At 52.5% G+C, this 17,731-nt stretch overlaps 1 protein-coding gene across 4 annotated transcripts in view; it reads left to right on the top strand.

Moving 5' to 3' along the window:
- Nucleotides 1-17,731, top strand: part of PDE2A (phosphodiesterase 2A) — a 96,490-nt gene that overhangs the window by 12,650 nt on the left and 66,109 nt on the right. Inside the window, exon 1 of one of the 4 annotated variants that reach the window (XM_053560604.1) lies at nt 17,544-17,660. The exons of the other annotated variants lie outside the window; for them this stretch is intronic. The gene's annotated coding sequence lies outside the window, so the exon portion shown is untranslated. Of the gene's footprint in view, nt 1-17,543; nt 17,661-17,731 lie in introns of those variants that run through there. 4 annotated transcript variants of the gene reach the window in all.

Genomic DNA, 17,731 nt, shown 5'->3' with positions numbered 1-17,731 from the left:
TGCCTGCCTCATTTTCTCAGACCTTGCCTGATTTCTTTTGTGTTTCTCCCAGGCTTGCTGCCTGACCCAGTTCCCACCTTCCCAAAGCTGGCCTTGCCTCTTGCCACCTCTCTGAGCATACACACACCCACCTGCCTTCTCTGCTTGGGCGTGCCCTGTCCCGATTTATAAGAACAGTGAAAGCCTCATTATTCAAAGTCTGGGGCCAGAGGGCACGTCCTCCCTGTGGTCTTCCTAGTCCACACCAGTTAGTGCCATGGAGTGGCCTGATCATGACCACAAGCCTCAGGAATTGTCTCTTGGTTCAAATCTTAGCTCCTCCACTTCCTAACTGCAGGATTACTGCAAGTTCTGCCGCCTTTGTTCCCTTGTTTGCAGAAAGGGGAAGATGACAGAGCCCACGTCATTAGGGCTGCTGTGGGGATTAAATGAGACAAAGTATGTCATGGCCCTGGCACACAGATCAGCTTCCTCTGTGGACTACTATCAGGCAGAGAGCTAATGAGATCAAGGATGCACAGGTGCACACAGGAGGTGCCTAGTAAGTCCTTGCTAATTGGCACCAAGTGAAACAAACAGCTCCCGTGTGAGCACCTAATATGTGCATCGGGATCCTTGCCTTAGTTTCTTCCTGATGGTCAATTCTCCACAACTGTTACTGCTATGGGGCCAAGAGGTGGGGGTTGACATCTTTCTTAAAATTTGTTTTTATTTATTTTTACATCTGTTTTATTAAGGTATAATGTATAGACAATAAAATCACCAAAGGATGTAATGAGTTTCGATAAATATATACAGTCATGTAACCACCATGACAATCAAGAAAATATTTTAGGCTGGGCTTGGTGGCTCATACCTGTACTCCTAGCACTCTGGGAGACCAAGGCAGGTGGATTGCTTGAGAGCAGGAGTTCGAGACCAGCCTGAGGAAGAGCGAGAAGCCCCCCATCCCCCAGTCTCTAAAAATAGCCAGGTGTTATAGGGTGTGCCTATAATCCCAGCTACTTGGGAGGCTGAGGCACTAGAATCATTTGAGACCAAAAGTTAGAGGTTGCCGTGAGCTGTGACAACATGGCACTATACTGAGGGCAACAAAGTGAGACCCTGTCTCAAAAAAAAAAAGAAAAAGGGTGGCGCCTGTGGCTCAAGGAGTAGGGTGCCGGTCCCACATGCCGGAGGTGGCGGGTTCAAACCTAGCCCCGGCCAAAAATCACAAAAAAAAAAGAAAAAAAATTTTTTATCCCCCTAAACTTCCCTGTGCCCTTTGTAGTCAATCCCCTTTGGAGGGATGACTTCTTACAGCTCTGGGAGAGGTGCTGGGTTTTCCTTGAGCAGACAGCCTGGGCACACAGATCAGGACGATGTCAGGGACCTCTCCCTTCTCTGGGCCGTGGCTCCCAGAGGAGCCATGAGGGCAGGCCCTGGATGTGAGGGCTGGATCAGCTGGAAGTGGTGGCTTCAGAAACCATAGAATGGATGACCAAGAGTGGAGAATTGGTGTTTCCACAAAGCTGTCCCTCTTTGGACCAGGGCTGCTTGGTGGCCCTGGTGGAGATGGCCATCTGTTGGTTCAGATTGGAACAAGGGCTGGCCAAGATGACTCCACCCCCTTCCCATTCTTCTCCCACTCAGGGACCATTACCCCACTGTGTAGATTAACAATTCCCTGAAAAGAAGGGGGAACATTTTTGTTCCCCAGCTCTAGAACCAAATATTAAAGCAATTATGTAACTAGCAATAAATTACTTAAAGTAGTGACTCACTCAGCTTAATTAGAGTGAGAGCAGGGAGGGATTAAGGTATTTTTAGAGCACACACCTCGCTCTCTCCTGTGGTGGGGAGGCCTCTGTGCAAGGTGGGGGTGGTGAAAGGGCTGGGAACTCATGGAAACACCCCAGGTGTCTGCAAGGAAATGAAAGCTGATCTTCTGGCTCTAACAAAGAGAAGCCAAGTCAGAGGGATTCAGGTCAGACCCAAGGAGCACATTCCAGTGGCATTTATTGGAGAATTAGGACAAGTACACTAGATTATAAACTATTTGAAGGCAGGGAGTAGGTTTGTGGTCCCTACTCCTCATCCAGGAATAAACCAAGAATGAGACTTGGGAGTCAGACACATCTGTGTTGGAATGCTGCCTTTACTGGTTACTCATATGTGGCCTTAGCAGTTCCCTTTATCACCTCAAGCTCTGCCATTTCCTCTCCCATTAAGTGGGCATAATAATATCCACCCACCTTCATACACATCGTAAGGGTTAAGTCTGTTAATACGAGCAAACCAAACCTGGGTGCTGACTCCACTCGACCAAAATCCCCACAAGGACAAGGATTGGGTCTGCTTTGTTTACTATCATATTCCAAGCTCCATACATAAGACTGCACATAGTAGATGCTCAGTAAAAGCTTTCTTGTGTGACTGCATGACAGTTTTGGTCCCATTCTCCTGTTCTAAATACGTTCCTTTCTCTGAGGCAGGGAGTAAAAAACTTGGGCAATGTGTGTGGAGGTGCCTTGCACATGGGAGCCTAGTCCTCCTCTAGACTAAGGAGCTGGTGACTTCCAGGGAGAGGCCTGGGAGGGTATAGGACCACAGAAAGATCCAGCCTGCATTGGTGGGGAGTCTTATTGCCAAGAGGGTAGCTGGGTTAGAAGATCCTCCCATTGTGACCTCCACAACCAGGGATGGGAGGAGCAGGAGCCCCCAGCCCAGCCTGATGGAGAAGACTGGTACCCTCACCCACCATTGCTGGGAGTTCAGAAGAGGCAGGGGTAAGATTAGGTGGGGCCTTCTTTCCAGAAGATGGGAGTAGGGGGCCAGGTGCGGTGGCTTGCTCGTGTAATCCTAAACACTCTGGGAGTCTGAGGCGGTTGGATCGCCTGAGCTCAAGGAGTTCAAGACCAGCCTGAGCAAGAGCGAGACCCACATCTCTAGAAATAGCTGGGTATTGTGGCAGGCACCTGTAGTCCCAGCTATAGGGAGTCTGAGGCAAAGAATTACTTGAGCCCAAGAGTTTGAGGTTGCTGTGAGCTGTGATGCCACGGCACTCTACCAAGGGAACAAAGGGAGACTCCGTCTCAAAAATAAAGAAAGGAAGGAAGGAAGGAAGAAGGAAGGAAGGAAGGAAAAGGAAGGAAGGAAGGAAGGAAGGAAGGAAGGAAGGAAGGAAGGAAGGAAGGAAGGAAGGAAAGAAGATAGATGGGGGAGGACTGGCTGGGGGCATTTAGACAGAACATCCAGGTATCTAGAAAACGGAGCAATAATTCTGGCCCTGCAGGTTTTCCGGGAGTATTACATGGCTCACATTTTGGAGATGCCTGGTACACGCTCACCTGGAGAGAGGACACATATGAACTCTCTTCCTTCCCCTTCCCTCTGTCCCTCCTCAGCCCCTGCGATTTTAGGAGGGGCACCCCTTGCCCTGTCCAAGAGAGCTAGGGCTAGGCACTGGCTCACAGAGGCTGGTGGGTGTACTGACCCTCACCTCTGCATTTGGCATGAGCTGGACACACAGCAAACTGGAGGAATGGCTGTGCTCCTCCTCCTTACCAGGGTGGTAGGGGGCTGAGGGAAGGACACAGCTGGATTGGGGTGATAGAATTTAATCTCTGCTCCTCTGCTCCCAGCCCAAGGCCTCAAGACTCTTTTGCCCAGGGCTCCTCAGATCAGCTCTGACCAGCTCTCCTCACACCTCGCTGGCCTCCCAGGGCTCAAGTGATGAATTAGTGATGACAGCAGCCAGCATCGCTATGACGACTGTGTGGCACTCTTAGCCTCCAGTCAGGGCTCAGCAGCAGAGGCCACAGACCTCTTCAGCTCTGCGCCTTTGTCCTGGTGTGTGTGTGTGACAAGGGCTGAGGCCTGGGGGATAGGGGTCAGGGGCCAGGGCGTGGGGCTCTTCAGGAGTGGACTGGGCTTTATTCAGATTGTTGGATCCAAAGGGACCTTGGGGACAGTAGTTTCTCTACCTTCCCTCCTTTCTTCTCTCCTTGTTTTTTGTTCCTCCCTCCCTTCTTCCTCTTTCCCTTCCTACCACCCTTCCTGAGCCCTATTCCTATTTGAGGCCTGGGCTGCCCACCTTTTCCCCTGCCCTGGGAATCATTTTGGTCTATGCCTCAGGGAAAGTGTGGGGGCCCACTGGTGGCTCCATAAGAGGGCTGGGCTTCGCCCACCAGAGTGCTCTACAGGTGGCTTTGCAGAGGAGTCGACACTTCTGGCCCTGACAAGTGAGGAGGAGGCTTTCCAGTGGAGGAGCAAGGTCCAGAGGTGAAGCAGCATAGGATGGGAGGGTGACAACAGCTTAGAGCAGCCCGAGTGTGGGATGTGTGGCAGGGAACAAGGAAGTGTTGGAGCTGGCCCAAACTGGGAGGACGTAGATGCAGTGAGGAGCATGCAGATTGTCCCATGAGGAAAGAGGAGCCCCGAAGACTTTTGTTGTTGCTTATTATAGAGATGGGAATGCTGAGGCCCAAAGCAGGAAAGTGGCTTGCTGAAGCTTGCTTAAGTCCATAGGGAGAGTCTAGGCTCTGCTCCGGTCCCACTAGGCCCCAGTTGGGACCTCTTGCCCCAGACTTGCTGGCAGGTTTTTCTCTCTCCAAAAGGTAGAGAGAGCTCGTAGGTGACTGTGCCCTCAGTTTGAATGAAATTTGCATAGGCAGGGGCTGTGCTGACTGGGTCAGGAGGACTGGCTTGATATTGGGCCTAAAGTGCTAAGCCTTATCTGGGCAGAAAGAGACAGAGGCAATTGTTCTGTTGAAGAAACTGAGGTCCTAAGGTAGCAGTGGCTGACTCAGGGTTACAGCAGGGTCTGGGCCGAGCCCCACTGCCTGGCCCTCAGCTTGTCTCCACTTCTCTGACTCAGGTCTCACCTTGCCTCTCTCCCATCCCGCTGTGCGGCATTGCTGGGCCTGCCAGCTGTGATGGATGGCCCTGCAGCCCAGCCTCCCTCCCACAACACTCCGGATGCTGGACCGTTAGCCTCCTAATCACCAGTCCTATCTGGTGGCCACCAAGCCATCCATCTCTCCGCACAGCCTCACCCAGGACAGGTGGTTTTCTCTGGGGATGCAGGGGGGTGCTGGGGTCTTCCTTGTCTGAGGTTGAGCTAAGAGTTTGGCTGCAGCCCCCATTCTAGAGGTCCTCAGGGCTAGGGAACAGCCTGTGCCCCTCCTGGCCTCCCAAGGGCACCTATGGGGCCCCTATACATGCACACACGCATGTGAGTTCACCTTAACTCTAATAAAAGCTTTCATGTACCAAAAGGGTATCATATGCCAAGCATTATACCAGAGCTCTGTGTATATAATTTCACTGAGCCTGTGAGTTGGGTATTGTCACTGACCCTACTGTACAGATAAGGAATTGAGGCTCAGAGAGGTTAACAGATCTCCTATGTAGTAAGGGGAGGAGCTGGGATTTGCTCCCATCTTGCAATCACAATGCCTCTGTCGCTGTCCTAACTTGGCATGGGCACGCACACATGGGCACCCATGTGTGCACACGAACATGTCCTACCATATCAGCTCTTATACCACCCGTCTACTCAGGCCGGGTTCCTGAGGAGTGAGAATAATGCTGGGCTGCAGAGATGGTGAAGGGTCACTGCTTATAGACCCCAGGCTGCCCCCAGCCTCTCACCTTAGCTGTGACACTGGTGGGCCAGGGGGCTTCATGGAGGAGGCAGCCTCCAGGCAGTGGGAAGGGGAGGTGGGGAGGCAGTGGATCGATCATCCCTGCAGCACTGCCTTCCAAGAACTGGGGCCCAGGGGAGTGTGGCACCACGGGTCGATTTTTTTCTGGGCTGCAGCCCAAGTCCAGAGTACATAGTGGGTGTGTGAGAGATGAGGCTGGTGTACAGCTGTCCACTTCCCCTGCTCCCTTCTCCTGGTCCTGCCTTCCTCTGGCCTCTCACTTGCCAGCCCACCTTCCCTCTATCCCCCTACAGTCCCTGCCATAGGCACTACAAATGCTGAGAATCAAACTTCTGGCTCCCAGTTTGAATGAAATTTGCCTACTGCTACCCTGCCCACCCTGTCCTAGTGGTAGATCTTGTGGTGGCAGCTGCAAGAGCTGCCCTATGGTGGTGGTGAGGATGGGTAGGGAAGCCAGGAGCTGCGAGAAGGTGAGGCAATCCACCACAGAGCCTTCAGAGACCTCTACGAGCAATTTAATGAGATGATAAATGTAAGGAGCACATAGTAGGCACTTAATTCATCTTGTCTTGCTCCTCCCTTGAGTCTGGAGAGACCAAGACTGGCAGGGTGCCTCTGAGGTCTGGCTGTCAGGCGCAGCTGCTAGTGTTCCCAATCCCTGGGAGAGTTAGCTCAGAGTAGGGGAGGGTGGAGAGGAGGGAGAGGGGGTGAGGAAGATGTCAGCACCTGACAGTCTAGCCAAGTGTTGTCACGCATACTGACAAGGGGAGAAGGTACATATGGTGCTAGGGGCAGGGGTGGCCAGAACAGGGCTTTCAACCCTCCCCAGGCCACTCCATACCCTCCCTCTGGAAGGAACTTCCCTCACCAGGCAGAGGAGCTCTCCAGCCTGCACTGGCCTCAAGAAAACTGGGGTTAAGTCCTGGGCCAGGCTGCTGCTGCTGGTGGTGTTAGAGCAGAATGCTCTGCTCTTCATTCCTAACAGGTTCCCGTGAGAAGTAAATGAGCTGTTGCCTGTCAAGTGCCTGCCACTTCGCTAATCCCAAGGGATCAGGCTGTGCTGCGTCCCCAGAGCATGCCTCCCTAGGCCTAGCCCTGAGATGGCCAGCAGTGGTCCTCGTTTACTGCTTCTTCCTGGGGCCTCACACCCCAACACAGGTTATGTTGTTGAGGAAGCAGGAAGTAGATATCTGGGGCTTAAGCCCTGCCGCCCATCAGGGGGTCATCTTCTCTTTCACTCTGGTATGCCAACAAGTGTGACTTTCTGCACTAACAGAGCCTCCCTGGCCAACTGAGACATGGGCTCTCTTGGGGTGGGTGGGGAAAGAGCTGGGATCACCAATGCCTGACTTCCTGGCATTCAGACACTGCTTCATTGTGTGATCTGATGCAAGAGCTGTTCCACTGAGGGTCGAGGAGACATGTGACCCTTGATATCCAGAGGTTCTTTTCTGAGGTTTGTGCCTCCTGAGGGGGAGGTCAGGGTGGTTGGGTGGTCTGCTGGGCAGTCCAAGGAGGAAAGGGCCAGGGCTCTGCGACCTCTTCCTGATATAGCTGCAGCTCCGCCACACTGCTGGCTGCTCTGCGTCTGCACGTGCGGTGCCTTGCCTGCCCCTCCATTCCCAGTCCTCAGCCTTTATTACTGCCTTCTGCCTCAGGCTTATCTCCTCTGTCATTGCGTCCATCCATCTTTGTCATTTCCCTGCGGCTCTCCCCCACTCTTTGCACACCCTCTCCCTCCCTGGGAGTCTGGAGCACCCCCTGGGAGTTTGGCCCTCCCTGCCTCTTGGCTGTAAGAGGTCTGTCTCTGTGACTGACTAGCTCTTTTGTCCTTCCACCTTCCTGAAGCTCTCTCTCTGACGGAGTCTCTGCCTTTCCCCATCTCTGGATTCCCTTTGTCTGTCTCTGCATATTTCTTCTTGCCCTTATCTCTGGGTCTCCATCTCTCAGGGCCTGCCTGGTGTTGACCTCTTTGCCTTCTTCCTCCTCTTACAAGCCCAGCCAAGGTAGCAGGTCCTGCTCTCCAGCCCAGAACACAGACGTAGCCCACCTTTGCTCTCTCTTGCTAGCTGCTTCAGAAGCCCCCACTGATGGCCTTCCATGCCTTGTTGCTAGGCCTTGGGCTGGCAGCACCTGGCTTCCATAGCGACGGGTGCTTAGAAACAGAATGCCACGTCTACCAGTCCCACGATAGGAGCCTTTACTGATCGAGCGACTTTCGATCAATCAGGAAGCATGGCCAGGCTCTAGGATGCCTCCAACTTGGGGAGACAAGAGAAGGGGGGCCATGATTTCCATCTTTTGGAGCTCTGGGGACCACTGGCCTGGGAAGAGTTACCATAGTGCAGCCAAAGGAGTCAGGAGGGAGACCCTAGGTTCCTCTCCCAGGAGTCAGCCTGAGCTAAAGGCATAAGCCTGGGAGCCAGAAGGGGCTGGGTTGGAATTGCTGTCCTGCCATTTCTAACTGCGTGACTTTAACCAAATGACTTCGGGTCCCAGGGCCTCAGTTTCATCAACTTTAAAATCAGGCTAAAAGGGCAGCACCTGTAGCTCAGTGGGTAGGGTGTCGGCCACATACACCGAGGCTGGTGGGTTCAAACCTGGCCCAGGCCAGCTAAACAATGACAACTGCAACAAAAAAAATAGGTGAGCATTGTGGCAGGCACCTGTAGTCCCAGCTACTAGGGAGGCTGAGGCAAGAGAATCGCTTAAGCCCAGGAGTTTGAGGTTGCTGTGGGCTAATAATATCACGAATTTTAAATGAAAGAATAGGCTGGGTAGGCTTGGCACTTAGAAGGCGGTCATTGACGGCCATTCCCCTTCCTTCACCTTTAGAGTTGTTCAAGATTTAATTGGCAGGGTATAGGGAAAAGATTCCCCAGGCATGGGAAATGGTGTAAGCAAAAAGGTAGAGGCTGGAATGCATCACACACATGCAGGGGTCTGAGGGGAGGACCCAGGACCACATCTGGAAGCAGCCAGCCTGGAAGCAGCCAGGCTGAGGGACTCTTGGAGGAGGGACCCAGTCTCTTGGTGTGTTCTTGCCAGGTGCAAAGAGATGGTGATGAAATTCTCCTTTGGCATTTGGAAGTCCTGGGGTGGGGAGCTACATTGGGGTTCCTTTGCCTGTTCCCATATGGCTCCCTGCCTCCACCACGGCTACACAGCCTGAATCCTAGGGCTGTGGACTGTTCGTGGAAGGCCCACTGTACAGATGAGAAAACTGAGGCTCAGAAGTAAGAAGGCTTTCCTGATTCTAGAGCACAGCTCTCCCCTCCTTTTAGGCCTGTCTCTAAACTTAGTACTGCAGGCTGCCAGGAAAGGTGGAAAGAAAGAGAGGAGAAGATGTGAGCTTAGGGGAAGCATGGGGAGAAGTCCCACATCACTTGGACTGCCAGAGAAGGCTTAACACTCCTATGTCCAAACCACGGGCACGGGCACTGCCAGTGGGCTCTGAGGCATGCTGGGGGATGAGGACAAAAGCACTGTTTTGTGTGCCATGCCCTGAGTTGAGTACGTAAGAGTCTCATTTCATTTGTTCTTGACACTGCCTTCTGAGGAAGGCCAGCTGACCCCCAGTTTAGAAGTGAAGACACAGAGGTCTGAGGAGGCACTTGTGTAAGATGACACAGCTAGAGAGTGAAGGATTAGACTGACTCACCCGCATGGACCCGGCCCCTCCCCAGCTCCACTTCCAAGCCACCTACGGCTCCCCTGATACTGCTTGGGAGGGGGGGTGTTCATTTCCTTGGGCTCCCCCAATCCCTGTCCTCAGTGTCCCTCACTGTGGCATACACAGGGGCAACATCCCCCTTACCTCATGGAGACTCAAGTGCACAAAGCATTGGGTTCTGAGGGGAAATTGAGGTTGGAGTTCTGGAATCAGGGCATCTGAGGCTAAGGATAATAGAATGATAGGGTCGGGGGCTCCTCTGTTCTCAGGACCCCAGGCTCTCACATTCATAGAATAGTGTAAGAAGCATAGACTCTTCAGATGATGGAGCATTATAATACTCTGATTTTCTTAGAAAATGAGGTTCTGGGAGTTCTTGGAGCTTCGAAGCTACAGACCAGGCAATAAGACAGTTTCTCAGTTGTCAGGGAGTTTGGAACATGGGGCCTTGGATCTCTGTTGCTTAGACTTTCTTGGTATTTCTAGATGTCTTGGTGTTTCTGGTGGGCTCAAGTCCTAGCACCTTTGCTGTGTGTGTTTGGTGGGGGACTGGGATCAGTGACTAACTGCAGCCTGAGGCACCCTGGAGTGGGGCCAGACCAGGAATAGCCTTGTGGCTGCAGCTGTCTTGGCAGGGCTGGGTGAGGCTCTGGGCAGCCACCTTTGGCAGAGGACCAGCCTGCCCTCTTTATCCATCTGTCCAGCCTGCCATCAGGGCAAAGAAGGAACCGTCTCCATGTGGCTCTCCTAGGGCTGGAGTCAGAGCAACCCCCCTGCCTGCAAACTGGGTGGCAGGAGGTGCCATTGAGGAAGAAGATAGGGCAGGGAAGGGTGGGTAGGGGCCTGGGGGATGGGAGGCAACTCAGTGAGGGGTTGGGGATTGGTGATAGGCTGGGGCTTAGTAAAGAGGGAAGGGCTGTGGGGGGCCCTGTGTGTGGGTGGCAGCTTAGTGAGAAGGATGGGGGCTCCAGGGATGTGGCTCAGTGGGGTTTTCCCGAAAGAGCCCCAAACTGCCTCTGCTCTGCTGCTGTAGGTTTCTGAGGGCGGTGGTTGAGTTGAAGGGTCCTGAGCACCCACTTGCCTGTCCCGGAGTAGGCTGAGAGCCAAGAGCTCATTTTTCCCACTTCTGCCCAAAACTGGAAAAGTCTTTTTAGAGCTGCTGAGAAAGCTGGGATCTGCCTCTCCCTTTGCTCATCTTTCTTCTTGGTTTCCATGGGAATCTGTGGCTCAGAATGATCCTGGGTTGACAGAATAGTGCTGTAGGAGGAGTCAGAGTCAGGCAGAGCCACCCCACAAGGGAAGGAGCTGGCTGGTAAGAAAGTGAGCTCCCCATCCCTGGGAGTGTGCAAGCAGGGCAGGGGCTGAACGCTCAGAGTGACTTCAGAAAGAGGTTCAGACAGGGACAGGAAGCAGTGTAGACTTCCCTGGGGCAGTCAAGTTTTGTGTGATTGGCCCAAGTGGCACCACCTTCCAGATGTCCCTGAGCCCCATGGGGGAGGGAGGGCACACCCTAGGATCTGTCCCTGAATCTGCCCCATTCATCTCTCTGTGCCTAGCCGCATGCTGGACATGGACACGGAGCTAAATCAGACCCAGTGGAATCCCAATATGACGGGAGGCATACAGGGAAACAAGCGTGGTTGAATAAGTCCTACAAAAGGGGGCAGGCCTGGGGGGAAGGAAGGTTCTACCACTAATTCTTGAAGTCCATAGATGTCTTTTTGAGCAATTCTTCTAGGTCAAGCTTTGTTATTAGATGCTGGGGCAAAATAGCAGTGAGCAAAACAGAAAAAAAGTCCTGTCCCCTGGAGCTAACAGCATGGTGGGGAGGCTGAGCTCCTCCAGACAGTGACGAGAAGTGCTGGTGAGCCGTGGGGAATGAGGCCAGAAGGCAGGCAGAGTGTGGGTGCAGCAGGACAGGAGGCTTTGCCCAGCTTGAGAGCTAGAAGGCCAGGACCTGGGCTCCAGCTTTGTCCCGTGGATAGGGGTGAAGTAAACAGACTTGGAAATAGAAAAGATTTCTCTGGCAAGTGGTCCTGGAAGGAGGCACTGAAGCACCGCCCACCTGTGCCTGCCTGTGTAGGAGCCAGGGGGCATGTGTTTGAGGGTGTGTGTGTGTGTAGGGGTGATGGGACTATGTATGTGTATCTATGGAGACTTTGTGTGTAGGTGTGTGTGTGTGTGTGTGATTGTGATGTATATCAGGTGCCCAGGCAGCCTGTATAGTGGAAGATGGGGATCTGTGGATGATGGGAAGCAGACGCTAAGGCCCAAGGTGTGTCATCGCTCAAGTCTCCTGAACCTTAACTCCGGTGTGAGCCAGCAGGTCCTGAACTAGTTCTGGGATAGACTCCTATGGGTTCACTCCACCCTGGAGGGTCACAGAGTTACCATCTGCTGCAGAGAAGACAAATATCAAATATGTATGCAAATAATATGAAAATGGCTGACTCCCCCCACCCCATGTCACCTCCTCCCCTGATCCTGAGTTTACTTAGCCTGTGTGCTTTCAGACTCAGAGTTGCTGCCAGAGCTCTGGGAGCAGGCCCTGCACATCCAGAGCTGAAATCTATATTGTCCCCAGTACCTGCCTCTGGTCATATCCTCTCTCTATGAGGACCACTCCCACATCTGGAGCCATAGCCAGTGGGCACAGAGCTGGACCTGGATAAGTGGTCAGGAGTGAATCTGAGTACACACACATATTCACAAACATGAAAGCACATACATGCTATACCTGGACACTTGTGCATACATAGGACTGCACACGCATACTTGTGTGTACATTTGTACTGCACAAAGACACATGTGTGCTCACTTCTAGATACACATATGTATCTGGGTTCACACACTTCAGTTACACCAGGAAACATCACACACCCTTACAGTGAGAATAACTTACATACGTGTCTACTCACACACTCTCTGGTCCTCACACATGTCATGCTTACACACCTGGGTGCAGCCTTGCACACATTCCCACCACATACAGGGCTGCCTAAGGGTGGCTCACCCCTGCCCAGTTGCACACCCATGCCCACCACAGGGCTGAAGTGTTGAGGACAGGGTTAACCCAAGGAGATGTCACTTTTCTCTAGGAAACTTCACGGATTGTCCATTTGCAGAGTCCCTTAGATGTGGGGCCCTATTTTAGTCAACAGGCTCCACTTCAGGTCATGGAGAGACTAAGTCATACACATTCTTTCCTGAGGGGCCTCCTGTATTGGGATCTGGTCCTTGCTCACAGCCCTTGTGCCTGACATGCCCAGGCAGGCCCGTTGGCTCAGGACAGCTGCCTTCTGCCCAGCTAGGCCTGCCTGTCCTGCCTCCCTTCACCTCAGCTGCCTGAGTGCTCAGAGAGAACCAGGATAACCTTCATAGCCACTGAGAAGTCTGAGGCCAGAGAGTGTCAGAGCCTTGCCTAAGGTCATCTAGCATGTCAGGGAAGGGTTCGGGTTTGAACCTGGGCTTCTGATGGTCTGAGTATGGTCAGCCACAATAGGATGGATGTATATCAGGTGCCAGACGGGCTCATGGAAGCAGGACACATGGTCATGTGGGGCGGGAACAGATTTGGGGCTTATGGAGGTCCTGCCAGTACCACTCTCCTGCCAGATGGAGAGATGGTGAGAGGAAAACCATCCTTCTACTTCACTGGAGCTCATTGGACACCATGGTGGACCTGGGCTGGACCATGGGGACTCAGGAAAATATCTGATGGTCCCTGCCCTTGATGGTGGGCTAGGAAGATGTGAGGACAGAGGGCAGTGTAGACTGGGGAGACATGGTGGGAACTCCTTCTCACTGGGTGGGAGTTTTCTTCCTGTATGTATCTTGAAAGATTTGACTTTATAATTTCTCTATCTTCAATAGGTAGCATGGAGTAAACTCTCAGTAAATATCTGTGGCATGAATGAATGAACAAACAAATGCATGACACTGACAGGCAGATATACCTTTGGAAGGGCATTCAAAGTGGGAGGGGAACAGGTTGAGCAAAGGCAAGGAAATGGAATAAAAGCCAGAAGTTTGGGGTGTACCAGAGTCAGGCATGGCTGATGGTAGGAAGTGGCAGGGGAAGAATCAGGAAAACAGTCATTTACATGCCATGCTAAAAGTTTGGATGTTGGCTTGGAGGCTGGGAGTTGCCCTAGGAAGGTCATGCATATGGAGTTGGCATGGTCAAGTGAATCTTCCCTGGTAGGTCTGGGCTGTACAGGAGATGCTCATCCTTAGAGGAAAGAGCACTGGGTTTGGGGTCAATAGGTATGGGTCTGCATTCCTATACTAACCAACTGGGTAATCTTGGGTAAGTTATATCCCTCAGCCTCAGTTTCCTCATTTGTAAAATGTGACTAAAGCAGTGCTTCCTGAGGCTGTTGGACGGGGCCTGGGTAAGGATGTAAGGTCCTCCCAATGGGAAGCATCATTATTATTAGGAACAGGGCAGTACTAGTTCCTGGACAGGGCCTGAGGTCAGGTAGGCTATCAGCTGAGTCACCTTTTCCTGAAATACTCAGTCTGGGACAGCTGGGCCACTAGGCACAGGCCAAGTGGCTCATATGGTGGGGAGAGAAAAAGAGGTTGGCCAGGCGTTCCTGAGCTGGAGCAGACAGGACAGCAGGAGCTGGGGCTAGGCTTCCTGGTATTTGAAATGGGCAGAGGATATAGACACTAGGATAGCAGGATCTTCAGTCACTGCATTTTGGGGACAAAGGAGAGCTTGGAAAATCTATTTTTCTTACCTACCTTTGCTCAAGAAATGAGGAATGAGTTTTAAGGCACAGACTAGAGCCGGAAGGCCTGGGTTTGAATTTTGACTCTGCTACTACTACTAGCTATGTGACTGTGGGCAAGTTTCTTAGTCTCTCTGTGCTTCAGTTTCCCTTAATCTGTCAAATGTAGCCAATAAGAGTGCCTACCTTATAATGTTGAGAAGTTGAAATGCGAGGCGTATAATACATGCTCAATAAATGTTAAAGCCTCCTAGTCCTGGATGTACAGACTTAGCCCTAGGAACCAGCCCTGACCCTTACCTCCACAGGACAGAAGTGAGTCTGAGAGAATATTCATCTAATTCAGGTTCTGAGCCACCTGGGAGCATTTAAAAATATCTGGGATGGAGGCCGGTGCTGTGGCTCACACCTATAATCCTAGCACTCTGGGAGGCCAAGGTGGGTGGGTTACTTAACTTCACGAGTTTGAGACCAGCCTGAGCAAAAGCGAGAGACAAGAGGATCGCTTGAGACTGAATTCGAGGTTGCTGTGAGCTATGATGCCATAGCACTCTACCCAGTGTGACAGCTTGAGACTCTGTCTCAAAAAAAAAAAAAAATCTGGAATTGGGGTTCTAGGGATTAGCATTTTTAAATTGGGTGAGAAGCTAGCACAGGATTGCAGGATGCTGAGTTGGAGGGAGGGCAGAGAGATCCCTGTGGGAGCGGAGGACTCCTAGCCTTGGAGCAGGGTTACTTCCTAGCTGCGACAACTTGGCAAGGCCTTTAAATGTGCCACCTCAAGGAGCTGTGGTTGCACCATCCAAGAAGGGGCTCGTTGGGGGAATTTCAAGGGTTATATGAGAAGATGTTTGTGAAAGGACTCTACATCTTACCAAGAACTAAAAGAAAGAAGTTTGCTTTCTTTGATTATTACTGAGTCTAGAGTAATAGCATTTCACAGATAGGGAAACTGAGGCCCAGAGAGGTGCTGTGGCCTTCCCAAAATCACATAGGAACTCCACAGAGTTAGGATTCAAGACCCTCTGAAGAATGCTTGAATCTGAAAGACTGACACAGAAAGAATCTCTGAGTTGGGGGAGACATAGAGCATGCACCTGAGACCCCAGCCATTGAGCTGTAATATGAGAGCCTCAAGTGAAATTTAAGAAATAACTTCTGGCTGGGCATAGCGGCTCACACTTATAATCCTAGCACTCTTGGAGAGCCAGGAGGGAGGATCAGTTGAAGTCAGGAGTTCAAAACCAGCCTGAGGAAGACTGAAAAAATTAGCTGGGCATTGTGGTGGGCATATGTTGTCCTAGCTACTCAGGAGGCTGAGGCAGGAGGATCGCTTGAGACCAGGAGTTTGAGGTTGCTGTGAGCTATGCTGACACCATAGTACTATAGCCTGGGCAATAAAGAAAGAAAAGAAATAACTTCTTAAGAGGTGAGTGGGGCGGCGCCTGTGGCTCAAGGAGTAGGGCACCGGTCCCATATGCCGGAGGTGGTGGGTTCAAACCTAGCCCCGGCCAAAAAAAAAAAAAAAAGAAAAAGAGGTGAGTGCTCTGGAGACCATGCCTAGAATTGGGAGCCTGGGAGATGTGGCTATGGCCAGGGCAGGATTGGCTTTTGGTTGCAAGATCTGAGATGGCCTCCCCTAAAGAACAAGTAGTTCTGGTCAGTAGCCATACAGATACCTCCTGGGTACCTGTATCCCACCCAAGTAATCCAGAGCCCAGGACCAAGCCAGTGATAAGTGCTCAGGATTTACCAAGATATTTTTGTACCAGGCTCAGGGTTCAAACTTAGTCCTTACAGTAGCCCTTCCATTGGTCATTGTCTTTTACAGAGTAGAAAACTGAGCCCCCAAAAGGGAAAGGAAGCTTTTTGAGGGGCAGGACTTGTACATATCTTAGCCCATATAATGTTTTCTATAGTATTATTAAGTAGGACAAATTGCCCCTATTTTTAAGATGCAATAAAATACATTGACTTATTCCTTACCTGTCGCTAAGTCTCCAGACATGACTCCCAGGAAAGAAAAAATGGGCTACCCAGAGAATTAAGGTAATATCCAAGGAAGGCCTCCTGGAAATAAGTGGGCCTCCAAATGGCCCCTGAATGATCAGCAGGCTGAAAGGATCTGGGAGGTCTTTGGGGGTAGGATGGCATGGGCAAAGGCCTGGAGGTGAGAATGAGTCAGTTACTGATGGGAGCTGTGCAAATCATATAAATTTAAGGAATGGTGGGAAAGGGAGTAAGTCAGGGTTCAGTTTATAAGGTCTGGCATGTCAGACTGAGGGTTCAGGCTTTACTGTGTTGGTAGTAAGGAGCCACCAAAAATGTTTAAGCAGGGAAGGAAGCATGCCCAGAACTGATTCTCAGAAAGATGGGAGAAATCCTAGCGTGGAGAGTCACCCCCTGAGCTGGTGGACAGCTAGGACTCTGCCAAGCCTGTGTGCCAGGTGGCTGGACTGTGTCCAGGATTTGGCTCAGTGACTCAACATTGAGGAAATCATTCCCCAGGGAGAAAGGGCCCTGATGAATCACCCAAATGAGGTGGGGAGGCTGGAAGGCTGGGGGTTCACTGAGTCACCCTCCAAGAGTTGGGGAGGCAGTTGCAGAGAGAAAGGATTCAGGTCAGACCACAGTGAGAGCTGTCAGGGGACTCTGCTCTTGGAAGTCCTGTGAAGGAGATAGGAAAACTGGGGCTCAGAAAGCGGGGAAGGGGATCTGACCAAGGTCATGCAGCAAGTTGCTGGCATAGACCAAGCAGACTCAAGTGCACCGTCTCTCTGTCGAGCGGGACTCAAGTGCACCCTCAGTCCAGATACGTCCCATGACCTCGGCCGCTCTCATGTTAAGCTGAGGCTAAGAGCCGGTCTGTCCATGCAGGGAGCTGACCCCAGTGACCCGCCCCCCGCTCCCGCAGCCAGGCAGCGGGCCACTGAGGCCGGACTGCACCGCTGCCATGAGACAGCAGGGGGCGCAGGAGTGTTGCGGCTGCCGCAGGCTCCTGAACCCGGAGGCCGCTCTGCGGAGAAATGCGCTCCGGGAGCGCGAGTCCCACCGCGGAACTGAGGACTGCGTGGCCCCGGGGCCTGCATCCTCTCCGGCCTCCAGAGGCTCCGACCAGACCTGATTGCCCAGTCTGGGATGCCCCAGTGGCTTTACCCTCACTCAGGAGTGGTGCGTCTGTCTGCGTGAGCGCTCCTCCGGTGGCTTTGCGCACGTGTCTACCTCGCAGATTTCTACTGCTCCAGGGCCTCTTGTCTCGGAGTGACCTCTGGAATTCTCCCTGACACCCCTTTCCTCCTGGGGTTAAGGGAGAGGAGCAAGCCCAGGGTTCCTGTATGGTCCGCGGCCCCTCCCTATCTTCTTCACCCTCTCCCCCAACTCCGCTGGTCCCTTGCCTCGGGACTCTAGCGAGACCCAGGACTCAAAGTGGTGGTGAGGGGAGAGAAAGCGATCAGACAGGGTGGGGGCTCGGAGCTAGCAAGAGGAGTGGCGGTGGAGCAAGGGGAGGGGAGCGAAGGCTGAGAGCCGCTGCCTGGCGGGGGATCCTAAACGCAGACAAGCTGGAAGAATCCAGGGAGTCCGGGCAGCGGAGAGAGAAGGGAGGTGAGAGCCGATGGGGCTCTGATGGGGTCTGAAGATCCGACGGGCTGAGAGGTGCTGTCCCCGCGGCCGGG

The sequence above is a fragment of the Nycticebus coucang genome, chromosome 14 (assembly GCF_027406575.1).
Source record: "Nycticebus coucang isolate mNycCou1 chromosome 14, mNycCou1.pri, whole genome shotgun sequence".
NCBI classification, from domain to species: domain Eukaryota; kingdom Metazoa; phylum Chordata; class Mammalia; order Primates; family Lorisidae; genus Nycticebus; species Nycticebus coucang.
Note: the sequence above shows the minus strand (reverse complement) of the source record. Positions and strands in the feature narration are given on the sequence as shown.